The sequence below is a fragment of the Triticum aestivum genome, chromosome 6A (genome assembly GCF_018294505.1).
Source record: "Triticum aestivum cultivar Chinese Spring chromosome 6A, IWGSC CS RefSeq v2.1, whole genome shotgun sequence".
Taxonomy (NCBI): Eukaryota; Viridiplantae; Streptophyta; class Magnoliopsida; order Poales; family Poaceae; genus Triticum; species Triticum aestivum.
The window spans coordinates 464,367,684-464,388,393 of NC_057809.1; the positions used below are offsets into that span (position 1 = coordinate 464,367,684).

General features: G+C 43.6%; 1 pseudogene; it reads left to right on the forward strand.

Moving 5' to 3' along the window:
- The first annotated feature begins 16,002 nt into the window (after positions 1-16,002).
- LOC123130756 (cytosolic sulfotransferase 5-like) lies at positions 16,003-17,514 on the forward strand (annotated as a pseudogene).
- The last annotated feature ends 3,196 nt before the right edge of the window (positions 17,515-20,710 follow it).

Consider the following 20,710-nt stretch of genomic DNA (forward strand, 5'->3'; position numbering starts at 1 on the left):
TGTTTAGCAGCTGCTTTATTTTCTCTACACTTTCTTCCTCTTGTGACACTGCTCACACCATGTCCATACTGCTCCCTACTTATAAATGAAATGTCAGCACTTTGCTGAATCTTTCGGTGGGGGGGGGGGGGGGAACCCAGTGTGGTAGTATTCTAATCCCGTGTGATGCATGTATGTCTATCCTGTCGCCCGAAAATATTCCAAAATAATTTTAAAATAGACAGTCGCATCGCTTTATATTTATTCAGAAAAAAAGGTTTAACCCTGACCTCCGCATTATTATGATTCTTTCTCGGTTCCAAAATAAGTATCTCAACCTTAATACAACAGTGTATTAAAGTTAATATAAAGTTGTCACATTTATTTTAGGATGAAGGGAGTATTAAATAGGGTAAAAAATAAAAACAACATCAGCAAAGCCACTACAAGAAAATATGAATAAACAGCTACGACTAAGTTCTTCCGTAGCAGCACTTTCAAAAAGGGGTACACACATCCTCACGCGGTTGTTCTTACATTTGACCCGTGAGTAAGGATTTTCTTTCTGATTGTCGAAACCAACCACTTAAGGTTAGTACATTAAACAACGAGGCAACACATTCAACAAGATAACGACATAAATTTATCGCTGATGAGCCTGACCAATAAAAACCAGAACAAGAATTTTCACCCGAACATGGAATGGTGTTTCAAATATAGTCTTGAAGATGGATCTTTTGATAGTCAACCCAGCCAGTACTCCCGAGCCAGCTCCAAAATAGTAAGCATCACCTTATTTAATCTGCACTCCTTGTCGGTGGTCAAATTAATGGTCTTAACTGTTGAGTATATGTGCTATGTGTATATTATATATTAGATTTGTCTTCTAGTTTTTTGTATAATTGAGGTATGTGGCCTACTTTTTTATGAACATCAGTACAGACATAAACGCTCATATACACGCACATACACTTAGCCCTATAAACACGCATACGCACACCCTATCCCTATGAGCACCTTCAAAAGACTGAGCCGGCATATTATCTTGAGATTTACGAAGTTACCATAGGCGTCTCGTCATTGATGGAAACATCTCCTCCCACTGAATGCGCATTACCGGAAATTCTAAAATAAATTCAGGAATAAATACGAGCATCAAGATTTGAACCCTGATGACCTAGGGATACCATAGTCCCTCTAACCATCCAACCATAAGTTGGTGCGCGGCCCACCTTTGTATATCATATATACGTGTCTATGCACGAAGAGTAATACACCGTGCAATTACAACATCATACATGATATCAGTTTTAGGTTCTAACCCTAGCTTTCTGCTACCGCCGCCGCCGCCGCGCACCTCCCCTGTGCCGCCGCCGCCGCCATCTTGCCACCGCCGCTCCTCTCTGCCGCGCGCTAACCATCCGTGCCGCACGCCGTGCGCTAACCATCCGTGCCGCACGCATCGCCAGTCGCCGCGCCGCTTTTTCTTTCTTTTTTGCAGGGTAATACGTGTCTCATTCATATCAAATATCATAACCGACCTGGCAAAACTGAAAAGACAGCAGAAAGCTAGCCTTTGCACAAAGGAACAACAACCAAGAAGTAAAATCACAATCAAGAATGAAAAAACCTCTGAAACCACCAACGCCCGTCACCTGCCTCTGGAACCACCACAGCAGGCTCCAAAGAAAAAAATGGCGGATCACGTTCATACCCGAGCTCGTAACGGCTCCATCGCTGGTATGCAGCTATGCGGACCTCCAAGATGGCTCACCAAAGGCAAAACCATTACTATTGAACAAATCAGACCAGGGCAGCACCCCAGACACGTCATCGAACTCCTAATCTGGCACCCTCGCACGACTAGAACGCTGAAGGAGAAAACCACATCTGCCATCCATGAACCACGAACCCAGCACACAATTCACCATCTTCCAGATGCCGCCGATGCAAACCACAATCTGCGTCCGCTCTCTATCCAGCATCGCCCGCTAGCCGCAACCTCGCACGTACATATATACGTGCTTGCACAGACGATCGATCGCTAGCTTTGTCTAGCTAGCTTCACGTCCAGGAAATCCATCCAGCAGCCTGTTTTCATACGTGGTGGTCTATAGTAGTATGTACGCATGTCTCTCGACCAAAAGCATCGGTCGACGAATCGCGTCATACAAGTACGTCGGAAAGCCCCTGCTGTATCGCTCGCCAGCTCACCTGCCCATCAGCCACATCGCCAGATTGCCTTGCCCGCCCGCTGCTTTGCTCGTCCCGCCGCTAGCCTTCGCCAAGGCGCTGCTGCTGCTGCACGTATCGCCTGCAGCCGCCGCCCAACCGCCTTGCCAACCGCTGTCACCCGTGTCACCGAAGCCTCCTGCTGCTGCCGCCCAACCGCGCCGATCGCCATCGCCAGACCATCAATGGCATCACCAGGCCCGTCCGCCGCCGCCTCTGCCGACCTGCCGCCGGCGCCCTACGGCACGACCCTGCCGCCATACGGGGCGGCCGTCACCTACGACGCGCCCGTTCCCACGTACGGGAATCCTACATACGGGGCTCCGCCCACATACGAGTCTCTCGGGTACTAGTGGGGGTGGTCAGCGGGCCAGCACTCGCCCGCTGGGCAGGAGCTAGACAGTGCCCAACACCTGCAGCATCTGTCAGCGGGCCCGCAGGTTTTTCCGGGTCATCTGGCCTACCCGGCATCGCAGTTGCAGCCGGGGCTGTATGGAGCATACCCACCGCCGTCGTTGAGCGGGGGCTACGGCTTCCCCATGGCATCTCCGTCACCCTCGCCGGCCCTGCCACCGGCGCCCTGGGACCCGGTGCTCCTCACCGGGCTGCATGCCGCTCCTACGTCGAACAACTACACTGGAGGTGATGATTGGTACATGGACACCGGTGGTACGTGATACGTCTCCGTCGTATCTACTTTTCCAAACACTTTTGCCCTTGTTTTGGACTCTAACTTGTATGATTTGAATGGAACTAACCCGGACTGACGTTGTTTTCAGCAGAATTGTCATGATGTTGTTTTATGTGCAAAAAACAAATATTCTCGGAATGACCTGAAACTCCACGGAACATCTTAGAAAAAATAATAAAAAATTCTCGCCAAAGATGAAGACCAGGGGGCCCACACCCTGTCCACGAGGGTGGGGGGCGCCCCCCCCTCTAGGGCGCACCCCCTACCTCGTGGGCCCCCCTGGATGCCTTTCGACGCCAACTCCAACTCTATATATTTGCTTTTGGAGAGAAAAAAAATCAGAGAGAAGAAATCATCGCGTTTTACGATACGGAGCCGCCGCCAAGCCCTAAAACCTCTCGGGAGGGCTGATCTGGAGTCTGTTCGGGGCTCCGGAGAGGGGGATTCATCGCCGTCGTCATCATCAACCATCCTCCATCACCAATTTCATGATGCTCACCGCCGTGCGTGAGTAATTCCATCGTAGGCTTGCTGGACGGTGATGGGTTGGATGAGATTTATCATGTAATCAAGTTAGTTTTGTTAGGGTTTGATCCCTAGTATCCACTATGTTCTGAGATTGATGTTGCTATGACTTTGCTATACTTAATGCTTGTCACTAGGGCCCGAGTGCCATGATTTCAGATCTGAACCTATTATGTTTTCATGAATATATGTGACTTCTTGATCCTATCTTGCAAGTCTATAGTCACCTACTATGTGTTATGATTCGGCAACCCCGAAGTGACAATAATCGGGACCACTCACGGTGATGACCATAGTTTGAGGAGTTCATGTATTCACTATGTGCTAATGCTTTGTTCCGGTTCTCTATTAAAAGGAGGCCTTAATATCCCTTAGTTTCCAATAGGACCCCGCTGCCACGGGAGGGTAGGACAAAAGATGTCATGCAAGTTCTTTTCCATAAGCACGTACGACTATATACGGAATACATGCCTACATTACATTGATGAATTGAAGCTAGTTCTGTGTCACCCTATGTTATGACTATTACATGATGAACCACATCCAACATAATTATCCATCACTGATCCGGTGCCTACGAGTTTTCCATATACTGGTTCTCGCTTATTTACTTTCCCGCTGCTACTGTTACAATCACTACAAAATACCAAAAACATTACTTTTGCTGTCTTTACTTTTGTTGCCGCTACCACCACTATCATATTACTTTGCTACTAAACACTTTGCTGCAGATACTAAGTTTCCAGGTGTGGTTGAATTGACAACTCAGCTGCTAATACTTGAGAATATTCTTTGGTTCCCCTTGTGTCGAATCAATAAATTTGGGTTGAATACTCTACCCTCGAAAGCTGTTGTGATCCCCTATACTTGTGGGTTATCAAGACCAATTTCTGGCGCCGTTGCCGAGGAGCATAGCTCTATTCTTTGAGTCACTTGGGATCTATATCTGCTGGACACTATGAAGAACTTGAAAGACGCTAAGACAACAATTTATCCCTCAACTACGAGGGGAGGTAAGGAACTGACATCTAGCTCTGCACTTGATTCACCTTCTATTATGAGTAAGCTAGCGACACCTAAACCTACTTCTGCTATTCGTTCTGATATGTCGCATGTTATTGATGATGCCACTTCTGCTATGCATGATAGTTATGATGAAACTGCTTCTATGTCTGATACTACTATGCCCCTTGGTGAATTTCTTGATGAACAAATTGCTAGGGCTAGAGAAAAGAAATTATTGAATCTGAATACGATGATGATAGTGATGATGAAAATATGCCTATTATCCCTGAGGGTTATCTTTTTGATATGGAATCTTCTGCCGCTATTTTAGCTTGCAGGGATAGATATGAGCTTAAGAGGTTATTAGTTAAATGGAACAAAGAATCACTTAGAGATAAAATGAAACCCGACCCTGCTTTTGCTATTTCACCTATTTGTGTTCCTGATAAGGATTATGAATTCTCTGTTGATCCTGATATAATTACTTTGGTTGAATCTGATCCGTTTTATGGCTATGAATCTGAAACTGTTGTGGCACATCTTACTAAGTTAAATGATATAGCCGCCCTGTTTACTAATGATGAGAGATCGTGTTACTTTTATATACTCAAAATATTTTCGTTCTCATTAAAGGGTGATGCTAAGATATGGTTTAATTCTCTTGATCCTGGTTGTGTGTGTAGTCCCCAGGATATGATTTATTACTTCTCTGCTAAATATTTCTCTGCTCATAAGAAACAAGCTGCTTTGAGGGAAATATACAACTTTGTGCAAATTAAAGAAGAGAGTCTCCCACAAGCTTGGGGGAGGCTTCTCAAGTTACTTAATGCTTTGCCTGATCATCCTCTTAAGAAACCCGAAATACTTGATATCTTTTATAATGGACTAACCGATGCTTCCAGAGATTACCTGGATAGTTGTGCTGGTTCTCTTTTCAGGGAAAAAACACCGGATAAAGCTGAAATTCTATTGAATAATATGTTGACAAATGAAAATAATTGGGCACCTCCTGAGCCAGCTCCTGCTCCAATTACTGAGTCTATTCCTAAACCAACTCCGAAGAAGAGAGGTGTTCTATTCCTTAGTCCCGAAGATATGCAAGAGGCAAAGAAATCTATAAAAGAAAAAGGTATTAAAGCTGAAGATGTTAAGAATTTACCTCCTATTGAAGAAATACATGGTCTTAATATACCATCTGCTGAAGAAACTTATGATCTCAATTCTTTATTTATTGAAGAACCTCCTGACCCCGATATCCCGACACAGGTAGTAAAGGTAAATTCTCTCTATAGATATGATAAAGCTGAAGTTCCTCCTACTAAAATTGCTAGCCAGTGCTTGGATGAGTTTGATAACTTTATGTTTAAGCAAGACGACTTCAATGCTTATTTTGGTAGACAATTAAAAGAAAATGCTTATATGATTAGACGCTTGGGTGATTATATGGCTAATATTAAAGGTGAACTTAAACTTGTTAGCAAACATGCTTCTATGGTTACCACGCAAGTAGAACAAGTGCTTAAAGCTCAAAAAGAAGTGCTTGATGAAATGAATAGTAAGAAAAATGATTATGTTGTTAGAGTGGCTACTAGAACTGGTAGAATGACTCAGGAACCTTTGTATCCTGAAGGCCACCCTAAGAGAATCGAGCAAGATTCTCAGAGAAATAATATTGATGTTCCTAGTTCTTCTAAAAAGAAGAAGAAAAATGATAGAACTGTGCAAACTTCTAGTGAACCTATTGCTGAACCACCTAATAATCCAAATGATATCTCTATGTCTGATGCTGAAACACAATCTGGTAATGAACATGAACCTAATGAAAATATTAATGATGATGTTCATGATGATGCTCAACCTAGTAATGACAATGATGTAGAAATTGAACCTGCTGTTGATCTTGATAACCCACAATCAAAGAATCAACATTATGATAAAAGAGACTTTGTTGCTAGGAAACATGGTAAAGAAAGAGAACCTTGGGTTCGGAAACCCATGCCTTTTCCTCCAAAACCATCCAAGAAAAAGGATGATGAGGATTTTGAGCGCTTTGCTGAAATGATTAGGCCTATCTTTTTGCGTATGCGATTAACTGATGTGCTCAAAACAAATCCTTATGCTAAATATATGAAGGATATCATTACTAATAAAAGAAAGATACCGGAAGCTGAGATTTCCACCATGCTTGCTAATTATACTTTTAAGGGTGGAATACCAAAGAAACTTGGAGATCCCGGAGTACCTACTATACCTTGCTCCATTAAAAGAAATTATATTAAAACTGCTTTATGTGATCTTGGAGCCGGTGTTAGTGTTATGCCTCTCTCTTTATATCGTAGACTTGACTTGAATAAGCTGACACCTACCGAAATATCTTTGCAAATGGCTGATAAATCAACTGCTATACCTGTCGGTATTTGTGAGGATGTGCCTGTTGTGGTTGCAAACGTTACTATTTTAACGGACTTTGTTATTCTTGATATTCCCGAGGATGATAGTATGTCTATTATTCTTGGAAGACCTTTTCTTAATACTACAGGGGCTGTTATTGATTGCAACAAAGGCAATGTCATTTTTCATGTTAATGGTAATGAGCATACGGTACACTTTTCGAGGAAACAACCTCAAGTTCATAGTATCAACTCCATTGGAAAAATTCCATCGATTATAATTGGAGGTTTTGAATTTCCTCTTCCTACTGTCAAAAAGAAATATGATATACTTATTATAGGGGATGTGCATATCCCCGTTGAGGTAACTTAGTGTTATTCGAAATTTCTCTGGTTTCATGATTATCGAAATGAGTTTGTTAACAAGACTTGATCAACCTTGTTAGTGGATTCTTTTTGATGAGCATGAGATGGATGAAACTAGAAGCACAACCTTCTGTACCCTCTCTATATTTTCTGTTAATTAGTAGAAATAAAGTAAAAATAGTATTTTTCTGTCTATTTCCTGACTTATCCGTGCAATATAAAAATACCCCCAAAATAAAAGTCCTCAGAATGACATGCCAATTTAATATGATTTTTTCGGGAATATTTGAGGATTTACTGTGCAAAAATTACCGCGGGAGGAGCTGCCACCTGGCCACGAGGGTGGTGCCCCCCCCCCTCTAGGGCGCGCCCCCCTGCCTCGTGGGCCCATGGTGGCCCTCCTCCACTTATCCCAGCATCCATATTCTTCCTATGTCTCACACAAACCCGAAAAACCAACTCAAGCACGAGTTCCAGCCACTTTTGCTGTGATTTTCGATCTCCTTGCTCAAAGCACCTCTCGCAAAATTGCTTGGGAAGATTGTTCCTTGGTATGTGACTCCTCCATTGGTCCAATTAGTTTTTGTTCTAGTGCTTTATTTTTTGCAAATTTGTGCTGCATAGGTGACCATGTTCTTGAGCTTGCATGTCAAATTTATATGGTTCCAAGTAGTTCTAATGCTTGATTTAGGCTCTAGGCACTTGTAGGAGTAGTTGCTATCAGTTTTATTGAAGTTGGTTCACTTTTGTTCGAAGTTACTAAAAATTTCAGATTATTTCAGAAAAATAATGAGGAGACTTTTGAGGGGTTCATCAAGCCGAAGCTCAAAGGATAAACAAAATGAAGAAGCTCAGAGGCCCAAATATAATTTGCCTCGTACCGCGGAGATCCGGCCGTGTGAATGGCCTTCTGATAATTTCTTGAGAGAGGCCGGGATTTATGAGGATTTCTATTCATTGATTAAGAATGCTGGCCTCACCGACTTCGTCCGCGACCAATGTCCACAGTATCTCTTACTCATACTTTTGTGCAAAACTTCTACTTTTTCCCTAAAGAGTCACCTCCTTCAGTAGAGTTTCATTTATATGACGTTGTGAAGAAAATGCCATTGTCTGAATTTTGCGCAGTCTGCAACATACCTCCTGATGGTATCTTAGAGGAACCACCTCGTAAAGAGTTGGAACCATTTATTAACCTTATCTCTATGGAAGAACTCGGGAAGGTTTCTGATGCAAGAATCACTAGCATACATTTTCCCGTGTTACGCTATTTTGCTTTATTTGCTAGTCGATGCTTGATTGATCGTGGGAACTGTGGGAACCTTAGTGTTCCTGATATTATTATTCTGTTCCATGGTTTATACCGCGACAACACTGTCAGTATGGGCGGAATTATTGCTAGGCGGTTGAGTCTGAACCGTATTAAAGGCCCCATCTTTGGAGGCATTTATGCTTCTCGCCTTGCTGCACATTTTAACATAGCTATTATGAGAAAGAATAAAAAATGTTGCCTAATGCTTATCTAGACTATAAGAGCATGATAACTCATGATTTTCTTGTTAAGGACATGAATGGAGAGCTCAAATATAAGTTATACTTTGATAAACATTATCCTAAAACTATTACGTTGCCTGCTCCTTCTTTGTTTAATTTTGTAGGACCCTACCTCGTTACGTGGGCTGCCGTCCAAGCTTACAAGAATCCTGCACCAGCCCCGGAACAGGAACCACAAGATGAGCCTCCACGACAATCTGTTTATTTTTGGGATCCAGAGATGACTGTCAGCCAGTGGCAGTCAGAGTCTTCTTCTTCATCACAGTATGATCCCAACTATTCTTCGTCGCAGTACGACCCCAGCTACACCTATGGGTATCCGCCAGGCTATCCCTGGCAATAGACCAACTTAGGCCAAAAGCCTAAGCTTGGGGGAGTACGTATTTCTCACCGACATTACATTTATGTTCACACACACTCATTGCTAGATGTCGGTGCTCATACTCTTTCACTGTAATATCCATGCTAGTTTATTTTCTTTTTCCTGCTTTCTTCTCGTGTGTTTGTTAAACCTTAAGAAAAACCAAAAAAAATAGTAGTAGTTTATTTTTCTGCTGTAGTAGTAATAATTAAAAAGAAAACCCAAAAATATTTCCCGTTCTTCTTTTGCTTGTTGGGAGCTTTCCCATGTAAATAGTTTTATTTCTTTTCTTTTCTTTGGGGGTCAGTAGGAGAAGACCATAATTAAATTGGTGAAGTGGCTCTTATATGCATTATTGTTGATTTAACCAAGAGCCCATATTGCCTTGTCTTCTCCTATTTATTGAATGCTCGCAGATTTCAGCTTAGTCCAATGCACGTGCACCCTTATTATTATTCACACCATTCGGTCGTGCAAGTGAAAGACAATTATGATGATATATGATGGGCTGACTGAGAAGAGAAAAGCTGGTATGAACTTGACCTCTTTTGTTTTTGTAAATATGATGAGCCCCTCATTCTTGATTCAGCTTATTATGAATAAACATGTTTGCAATGACAATTAGAGATCGTAGTTGCTTGTGCCATGCTTGATTAGCTATGAGTTATAATGGTTTACCTTGTGTGCCAACATGCTATTGAGATGACTATGATGTGGTATGATGGGGTGGTATCCTCCTTTGAATGATTTAAGTGACTTGACTTGGCACATGTTCACACGTGTAGTTGAAACAAATCAACATAGCCTTCACGATATTTATGTTCATGGTGGATTATATCCTACTCATGCTTGCATCCAATGTTTATTAATTTTAATGCATGTACATGGTTGTTGTCGCTCTCTAGTTGGTCGCTTCCCAGTCTTTTGCTAGCCTTAACTTGTACTAAGTAGGAATACTGCTTGTGCATCCAATCCCTTAAACCCCAAAGTTATTCCAGATGAGTCCACTATATCTTCCTATATGCAGTATCTACCTGCCGTTCCAAGTAAAATTGTATGTGCCAAACTCTAAACCTTCAAATAAACATTCTGTTTTATATGCTCGAATAGCTCATGTATCAATCAAGGTTGTCCTTATCTTTCGTGTTAGGTGGGTTATTCTCAAGAGGAGTGGACTCCTCTCCTCACTCACGAGAAAATGGCTGGTCACCGGGATGCCCAGTCCCATGCTTATGCAAACTAAATCAAAATTAATTACAAACAAAACTCCCCCTGGGACCTGATGTATGTTGGAGACACTCGTTGTTTCGAGCAAGTCATGGATTGATGCTTGTTGGTGGAGGGGGAGTATAAACTTTACCATTCTGTTTGGGAACCGCCTATAATGTGTTTAGCATGGAAGATATCGCCATCTCTTAGTTGCTACGTTGACAATGAAAGTATACCACTCAAAATACAATTTATCCCTATTGCAAAACCGAGCTCTGGCACCTCTACAAATCCCTGCTTCCCTCTGCGAAGGGCTTATCCATTTACTTTTATGTTGAGTCATCACCCTCTTATTAAAAAGCACTAGCTGGAGAGCACAGTTGTCATTTGCATTCATCACTATTAATCTATGTTGGGTGTGACTATGATTGGATCTCTTTTACCATGAATTACAATGTCTAGTCAGTCCTTGATCTTTAAAGGTGCTCTGCACTTATGTTTTGCGGTCTCAGAAAGGGCTAGCGAGATACCATCTTGTTATATCATATTATGATTGTTTTGAGAAAGTGTTGTCATCCGAGATTTATTATTATGGCTTGCTAGTTGATTATACTATTGATATGGGTAATTATAAGACCTGAGAATTATTGCAAATATGGTTAGTTATGATATATGCTGAAAACTTGAATGCTGGCTTGACATAGTTACAACAATAAGAGCAAACAGAGTTTGTAAAAGTTTTTCTTTCTTTCTTTTAGTTTGTCAACTGAATTGCTTAAGGACAAGCAAGGGTTTAAGCTTGGGGGAGTTGATACGTCTCCGTCGTATCTACTTTTCCAAACACTTCTGCCCTTATTTTGGAATCTAACTTGTATGATTTGAATGGAACTAACCCGGACTGATGCTGTTTTCAGCAGAATTATCATGATATTGTTTTATGTGCAGAAAACAAATATTCTCGGAATGACCTGAAACTCCACGGAACATCTTAGAAAAAACAATAAAAAATCCTCGCCAAAATGAAGACCAGGGGGCCCACACCCTGTCCACGAGGGTGGGGGGCACCCCCTCCCCCCCCCTCTAGGGCATGCCCTCCTACCTCGTGGGCCCCCTGGATGCCCTCCGACGCTAACTCCAACTCTATATATTTGCTTTCGGAGAGAAAAAAATCAAAGAGAAGAAATCATCGCGTTTTACGATACGGAGCCGCCGCCAAGCCCTAAAACCTCTTGGTTGGGCCGATCTGGAGTCCGTTCGGGGCTCCAGAGAGGGCGATTCGTCGCCGTCGTTATCATCAACCATCCTCCATCACCAATTTCATGATGCTCACCGCCGTGCGTGAGTAATTTCATCGTAGGCTTGCTGGACGGTGATGGGTTGATGAGATTTATCATGTAATCGAGTTAGTTTTGTTAGGGTTTGATTCCTAGTATCCACTATGTTCTGAGATTGATGTTGCTATGACTTTGCTATGCTTAATGCTTGTCACTAGGGCCCGAGTGCCATGATTTCAGATCTGAACCTATTATGTTTTCATGAATATATGTGAGTTCTTGATCCTATCTTGCAAGTCTATAGTCACCTACTATGTGTTATGATCCGGCAACCCCGAAGTGACAATAATCGAGACCACTCCCGGTGATGACCATAGTTTAAGGAGTTCATGTATTCACTATGTGCTAATGCTTTGTTCCGGTTCTCTATTAAAAGAAGGCCTTAATATCCCTTAGTTTCCAATAGGACCCTGCTACCACGGGAGGGTAGAACAAAAGATGTCATGCAAGTTCTTTTCCATAAGCACATATGACTATATACGGAATACATGCCTACATTACATTGATGAATTGGAGCTAGTTCCATGTCACCCTATGTTATGACTGTTACATGATGAACCACACCCGGCATAATTATCCATCACTGATCCGGTGCCTACGAGTTTTCCATATACTGGTTCTCACTTATTTACTTTCCCGCTGCTACTGTTACAATCACTACAAAATACCAAAAATATTATTTTTGCTGTCTTTACTTTTGTTGCCGCTACCACCACTATCATATTACTTTGCTACTAAACACTTTGCTGCAGATACTAAGTTTCCAGGTGTGATTGAATTGACAACTCAGCTGCTAATACTTGAGAATATTCTTTGGCTCCCGTTATGTCGAATCAATATATTTGGGTTGAATACTCTACCCTCGAAAGTTGTTGCGATCCCCTATACTTGTGGGTTATCAGTACGGCTCACATGTTTGCTCATCTTGGTAACCTTGCCTCCTTCACTCCTGTCTTCACCGACTGCCGCATCATTATCGGCAACGATTCCACACTTCCTATCACACATGTTGGGCACACTTCTTTTCCTTCTACTTCTACTCCATTATTTTTGTCTAACATACTTGTGTCACCTCATCTTATTAAGAATCTTATTTTCGTTCCTTGTTTCATTCATGAAAATCCTGTTACCATTGAATTTGACAAGCTTGGTTTTTGTGTCAAAAAATGCTCGAACTAGGATGGTACTTCACCGATGTGATAGCCCCGACGAGCTCTATCCGGTGCACTCATCTTCATCCACCACCAACGCGCCGGGTTCTCTCTCCGCTGGCGTCGATCTCTGGCACGCTCGCTTGGGTCATCCCAACCCCGTCACACTTCGTCATATTCTTAAGAGTTTAAGTTTCAGTTGCAATAAGATCGAGAATCACACTTGTCATGCCTATCGAGTCGGCAAACATGTTCGCCTGCCGTTTAATAATTTCATCACCATTGCTCCTTTTCCTTTTCAGTTGATTCATAGCGATGTGTGGACTTCTTCAGTTCCCAGTAACTCAGGCTATTTATATTATCTGGTCATTCTTGATGATTATTTTCATTATGTGTGGACTTTTTCTTTGCGCAGAAAGTCGAATGCACTCTCTACCTTGATGGCTTTTTACTCCTATGTCCACACGCAGTTTGGGCGTCCCATCCTTGCGCTTCAGATGGACAATGGAAAAGAGTTTGGCAACCTCATTTTCCACACCTTTTTGTCGCATCACAGCACAGTTTTCCGCCTCACATGCCCGTACACTTCACAGCAGAATGGTCGAGCCGAACGCGTCCTTCGCACTCTGAATGACTGCGTTCGCACGCTCATGTTTCATGCCAACATGTCGCCTCATTTCTGGCCGGACGCACTCGCCACTGCATCACTTCTTCTTAACATTAGACCCTGTCGTCCACGGTGGAACTACTCACCTCACCATCTTCTCTTTGGTACGCCCCCATCTTATGACGACTTGCGTATTTTTGGATGCCTTTGCTATCCCAGCACTGCCGACACTGCTTCTCACAAGCTTGCACCTCGATCTGTTGCTTGCATCTTCATCGGCTACCCCTCCATCTCCAAGGGATATCGGTGCTACGATCCCGTCTCCCACCGTGTGTTCACTTCCCGGCACGTTTACTTTGATGAGCATGTGTTTCCGTTTCACCAGGTACCCCCGGCTGTTCCCTCGACGCCTCTCCCAGGGCGCTCGTGTGCCTCTCTTGGCCCGCCCTGGCTTCGAGGCACGCCCCCCGCATGCGATGCCTCCTACAGCCACGGCGCTGGCGCCCCCGGTGCCCCTGATGTTGGCGTCTGTGGCCCCCACAGCCCCCTCGACGCCACCGGCGCCCCCCCGGCGCTTGTGGCCGGTCCGGTCACCCACGCCCGTACGGGCGTTTTTGCCCGAGCTCGCGCTACGCCTCGAATGACTACGTCCATGCGGCATCCACCTCTGAGCCGTCGCCGTTGTCGTCCTCCGTTCGAGCCGCTCTTCATGACCCGCTCCGGATGGCTGCAATGCAAGAGGAATTTGACGCCCTGTTGCGCAACCGGACGTGGCAGCTTATTCCCCGTCCCCGGCACGCCAACGTGATTACCGGAAAGTGGGTCTTTAAACACAAGCTCCGTCCTGATGGTAACCTTGATCGCTACAAAGCGTGTTGGGTTGTTCGTGGCTTCCGACAGCGTGCTGGCATCGACTTCACTGACACCTTCGCTCCGGTTGTCAAGCCTGGCACGATACACACGGTTCTCCACCTTGCGGTCTCCCGTGCTTGGCCGGTGCACCAGATGGATGTCTCCAACGCCTTCCTCCATGGTCACCTCGAGGAGCAGGTCTTCTGCCAGCAGCCCACCGGGTTTGTTGACCCGACGCTTCCCGACCACGTGTGCCTGCTTTCGCGGTCCTTGTACGGACTCAAGCAGGCTCCGCGCGCTTGGTACCAGCGTATCGCGGCGTTTCTCCACCAGCTTGGGTTCCGCTCTACCCACTCCGACGCCTCGCTCTTCGTCTATCATCAGGGCTCGGATACGGCCTACTTGCTACTCTATGTCGATGACATTATCTTGACGGCATGTACGGTTGGTCTCCTCAGTCAGCTCACGGCTCGTCTTTGCGCTGAGTTCGCCATCAAGGACTTGGGTCCTTTGCACTACTTCCTCGGTGTCGAGGTGGTGCGCCGTCCGGATGGCTTCTTCCTTCATCAGCGGAAGTACGCTCACGAGCTCTTCGATCGCGTCGGCATGCTTAACTGCAAGCCCGCCGCTACGTCTGTTGATACGAAGGCCAAGCTTTCTACCACGGATGGTTCTCCTGCTTCGGATACTGCTTTCTATCGGTCTATCGTTGGTGCTCTCCAGTACCTCACTCTGAATCGACCGGAGATCCAGTATGCCGTGTAGTAGGTGTGTCTTCATATGCATGCTACTCGAGACGTTCACTGGGCTACCGTCAAGCAGATTCTCCGCTATATCTGTGGCACTATGGATCTTGGCGTCACGCTTCACGCCTCCGCCGACACCGCCCTCACCACCTACTCCAATGCAGACTAGGCGGGCTGCCCTGACACTCGTCGCTCCACTTCGGACTATTGTGTCTATCTTGGACCCTCACTCATCTCGTGGTCGTTCAAGCGGCAGCCTACGATCTCTCGCTCCAGTGCTGAGGCTGAGTATCGTGCGGTGGCCAACGCCGTCGCCGAGTGTTCGTGGCTTCGCCAGCTGCTTTAGGAGCTCTCTTGTCCTGTTGACCGTGCATCTCCGTCTAACCCGGTGCATAATCGATGGACCAAGCATATTGAGTTGGATATTCATTTTGTTTGGGAATAGGTGGCCCTTGGACATATTCATGTTTTGCACGTCCCTACTTTTCAACAATTTGCCGATATCATAACCAAGGGCTTGCCTACGGCGTCATTTGAGGAGTTCCGGTCCAGTCTTTGCGTCAGCCGCGGTGCCGCTTCGACTGTGGGGGGTGTTGAGTATATGTGTTATGTGCATATTGTGTATTGGGCCCGTCTCCTATTTTCTTGTATAGTTAAGGCCCGTGGTCCACCTTTGTACATCATATATACGTACTTATGCACGAAGAGCAATACATCGTACAATTACAACATCATACATTAACTCCCAATGATTCAACAGGATAGCGCAGAATCAGATCATCTCTTGTGCCAACGGGGCCGAATCGATCGACAGGGTTTCTTCGTGCACAAAACAGCTAAGTCAACGATTTTCTGAGATCACCAAGCGATCCTTCCGTCAATCCGCAAGAAAGGAGCAATGTGGAGGAGACTAAGAGAGTGTACGAGTTTACTACTGTACGAGCTAGCAGTATAAAATTAGTAAAGCTATTGCTACTCAATACACAACCGGGCCCTGCATTACACTACAGCACCGCGCCTACACGCAACGAATTACGACTAGCCTAGCGACTCGGGGCATGGCTACTGTCTTCCCCCGTGACGCTGGCGTCTCCACGCCGGAAGCCGACGAGGCTAAGAAAATCTACGAGGAAGCACGGAGAGTGGTGTCCACCTACGAGACCGTTCCCAGCGGAGCCCTGCGGGATTACTGCCGCCACCCGGGCGGCTGGCACATGATCATGCCGGTCATGGTGAGCTCCATGGTCGCAGAGCAGCACTTTGAGGCGCGTGGCACCGACGTGCTCCTTGTTACGATGCCCAAGTGTGGGACTACCTGGATCAAAGCCCTCCTCTATGCTGCGGCCCGCCGCACCGACGACACATCGTCCATACTCCGGCAGCTCGCCTCCCACAACTCCCACCAGCTCGTTCCTTTCCTCGAGGCCCAGGTCTACACCAAGGACCAGATCCCCGACCTCAGCTCGCTTCCAGCGCCACGGCTCTTCGCCTCGCACATCCCGGCTGAGTCTCTGCCACCCTCCGTTGTGGCGTCGGGCTGCAAGGTACGTACGTTTTCTATGAGTGATAAGTCCTTCAATTATTTCAGGGATGTCATGTAAGTCCTCGAGCCATAAAAAATGACATTCAAGTTCTGGAAATGTTAATAAGCTGTCATCTGGTTCTAAACCAGTGCAACCCTAGAATAGCCCTTGGACCTATATTTTGCATAGCATAACAAGCTTACTACATTTCAAAGATTTGGATGCCGACTTTCATAGTTCGAGGACTGGCATGACACCCCTAAACAATTCAGGGATCTAAGCACGCAATAACATTAAGGGCTTGCAACAATTCATCGTGCATGCAGGTGGTGTATTTGTGTCGGGACCCCAAGGACTGCTTTGTGTCTCTCTGGCACTTTATGAGCAAGTTCACCCCACGGGACATCGACGAGGCACACGACCAGTTCTGCAACGGCGCCTCATTGTATGAGCCGTTCTGGGAGCACGTGCTGAGCTACTGGCGGTGGCACATTGAGAGACCGGGACAGGTGCTCTTCCTGACTTACGAGGAGCTCAATGCCAACCCGCTCGGCCAGCTGAGGCGCCTTGCTGAGTTCATCGGGCGCCCCTTCAGGGGAGCAGGAGGCCGGAGTGGACAGGAAGATCACGGAGGCATGTGCCATGAAGAGCATGGTCAACCAGGAGGTGAACCAGTCGGGTACGACCGAAATAATTGAGATGCCGATGCCCAACGGGGTCTCCTTCCGGCGCGGCGTGGTCGGAGACTGGACCAACTACCTCACGCCAGAGATGGCGGGAAGGATTGATGAGATTACCAAGAGCAAGTTCGAAGGAACCGGCCTCATGCTGCCCAAAACAATCTCGGAAATCCCAAAGATCTAACATTCCTATGTCGCAAATTGATGTTTGAAATCGTTTACCTTAATTTTCTTGCTCTTGTTGTAAACTGCACCCGATGCCATTGGTTTGGCTGAATAAAAAAACTTGCAATGTTCTTGTTGATTAAACGGAATACCAGCTGGCAAGAAGTTGTTGTTACGGAAGAGGCCTACTTAGTCTTAGGTATTTTTCATATTGGTTTAATTGTGATCAAATATATTTGTACTCTGCTTAATTATTAATAAAAATGATTGTATGCATCGCAATAATGCAGAGACCAAGGATTTCAACTGCATTTTCGAAAAAAGAGAATGCTAACCAGCTCTGAATGAACTTCTACATGATTAAGCATGATGGCGCCACAAGCCAAAGGACGCCAAGACCAAGTTGTATAGTATTTTCCAGTTCAACAAAATAAGCGAATCAAAAGTTTCAAATGATATGAGCACTGTGTTCATCGTGAACTAAAAAGTAAACAATAGCACGACATCATATCTCTGCGTGTGGCGCTCACCCCGCTCTCTGCTTGTGGGCCGGCCCAGTGAGGGGCATGTTAAGGAGCGGTTTTCTATGGATTTTCTTTCATTTTCTTTTTTTCTTTTTCTTGGATTCTCTTTGTTTTATTTTCATTCTCCTTTTTAAATAGATATGTATATTTCAAATACATTTATACCATTTTTGAAAAATATATGTATTGATATCTTGTTTTTTCATGCACATTGTACATTTTTCTTATGCACAAGGAACATTTTTTATATATATCCTTAACATTTTCAAATATATGATTACTTTTTTAAAAATATACTTTTTTATCTCTATATGTTGTCATACAGATTATACATTGTTTTTTCAACATTTGAAACATTTCTTTGTACACATTTAACTTTTTCCAAATACATGATTAACATTTTTCTTAATTTTAATGTCTACCTGTTTTTCATATGCATTGTACATTTTTCATATACACCTACAAGATTCTTCCATACACATTTAATATATGTTAATTACATGCCTAGCAATTCTCCAAATACACATTGAAACTTTTTCTAATGATGAACATGTTTTAAATTCTATAAACAAATTTTCACAAACAAAATTTTGAAACATGTGGACCTTTTTTTAAATGCTTTCAACATTTTTTTTCAACTATGCTAACGAATTGTTTGTACTGCACTAATATATTTTTTTCGAAATTCACAATATTTCTCCATTTGTCCTTTTTATCTTTAGACTTTCAGATATTGGATTTCTTTTGTTTTATATTTTTTCACATATTTCAACAGGTTTTGTAATGTACGATGATTTTGTTTTCAAAATATATGGTGAACATTTTTAACATACACTAAACATTTATAGTATTTTGTGAATACTTTTTAAATACACGGTGAAGATTTGTTTTATAATATACGATGAGAAGTTTGTTATATCCATTGAACATAATTCGCATATACGCTAAACTTTTTTTTGTTATAAAATGAATATTGATTTAGTACACGCTAAACATATTTTAGTATATAGTCAACATTTGTTGACATACACTGAACCTTTTTATAAACACATACCAAACAATTTTCTGAAATAAAATTTTAGATTTTCTTAATAGTTTGTAAATATCAAGCTCCTAAAAACAACAACTGTTTTTTAGTTGAAAGCCCGACAAAAAAAACTAAATAAAAAAATGAAACAGATCGCGAGCAAAGTGGGCTGGGCCATGTGCCTTTGATTCAACACAGGCACCACATTGAACGCGTTTTTTCTTTCATTTCCGAGACGCACGGCCATGCCTCTCGCGAAAGCAAAACCGTGTTTCTCATGAAAAAAAACGCGTGTTTTTTTCGTTTTCGAGAGGCACGGCCGGGCCTCTCGCGGAAGCAAAATCGTGCCTCTCGCGAAAGCCAAACCATGTCTCTCGTAAAAGGAAAAAAACAAGAGAATTTTTTCCCTGTTTCCGAGAGGCACGGCCGTGCCTCTCGCAGAAGTAAAAAAGACACTTTTTTCTGTTTCGAAAGGCATGACTGTGCCTCTTGCTTAAGCAAAAGAAAAAGTGTTTTTTGCGCATTCTTTTTTTGAAATTTCGTTATTGTCAAAAAGTTATGAATGACCGTTACAAAATCAAAAGGCCGAAATAAACCAAAAGAAACCATCTAAAAAAACGAAAATGTGTGCGGAAAAAATAATTAAAAAAATCTAGAGGAAACGCCTAGAGCGCGATAGGTGGCGGTGGCTGAGAGCACCCCAAGAGGCGCGCCCTCAGCCCACCCAAAATGACCCTTGGGGAGGCTCTCGAACGAGCGCTCATCAGTTAGTTGCTCTCTGTTCCACTTGGCATTCATGCGCCGCGCTCCCTGGGCTGGCCCAACAATCCCAGCAACCTGCTCGCAAACACAGAGATTTTTTTTAAGTTTTAATTCGTCTCGCTACTTTGAGAGAAGCGGGATTCCAGCTCCAATCGTCAGAGTAGAAGGCAGTAGTTAATAACCACAATGTTACCTTAGTTAACAAACATGGATTTAAAAAAAGTTTCAGAGAATTGGAAAAAAGTTCATCGAAATGAAAAAGTTCGTCGATTTTGAAAAAAAACTCACCAATTTTGAGAAAAGTCCATCGAATTTGAAAATTATCTCATCAAATATGAAAAAGTAATTCATTCATTTGACAAAAAATTCAAATCTTTGAAAAAAGTTCATCAATTTTGGAAAACATTTATCGAATTTGAAAAAAAAATCATTGAATTTGAAAAAGTTCACCGAATTTGGAAAAACAATCATGGTAATTTAAAATAGGTTCATCGATTTTGAAAAAAAATTCTCTTTTTTTGAAATAAATTGATCAATTTTTAAAAAAGTTCATCATTTTGAAAAATGGTTCATCTTCTTTGAGAAAAGATCAATTTTGGAAGACGTTCATCGATTTTGACAAAAAAATTATTCAAATGAGCAAAAGAAAAAGATTTAAAATCCGAAGAAAGCTTCCGAATAAAAGAGGAAAACATAAAAAAGAGAAAAAAGAAAAAGACATAAGAAAAAGAGAGTGAAAAAGATGTATTTGAGCACATGAGGTGAGGTCGGTGGGGTGGTTTGTGTAGGGTGCAAACGACCAGGAGGTTGCACCACAGAACGCTGCTGCATTTTTTGGTTTATTGTTTTTCTTAATCGATTTTCTAAGGTTATCTCTTTCTCATCAATTTTTGGTTTACAAACTGAAAAATAAAGGAAGATGGGCCGAACCCAACTACATGCGCCTTCAGATAAGAAGGGGCAGCGCCAAATGGAAGCGCCCGTTCGCAAGAGGGCGCCTGCAGCGCAAGCCCCTCCGCTGGCGATC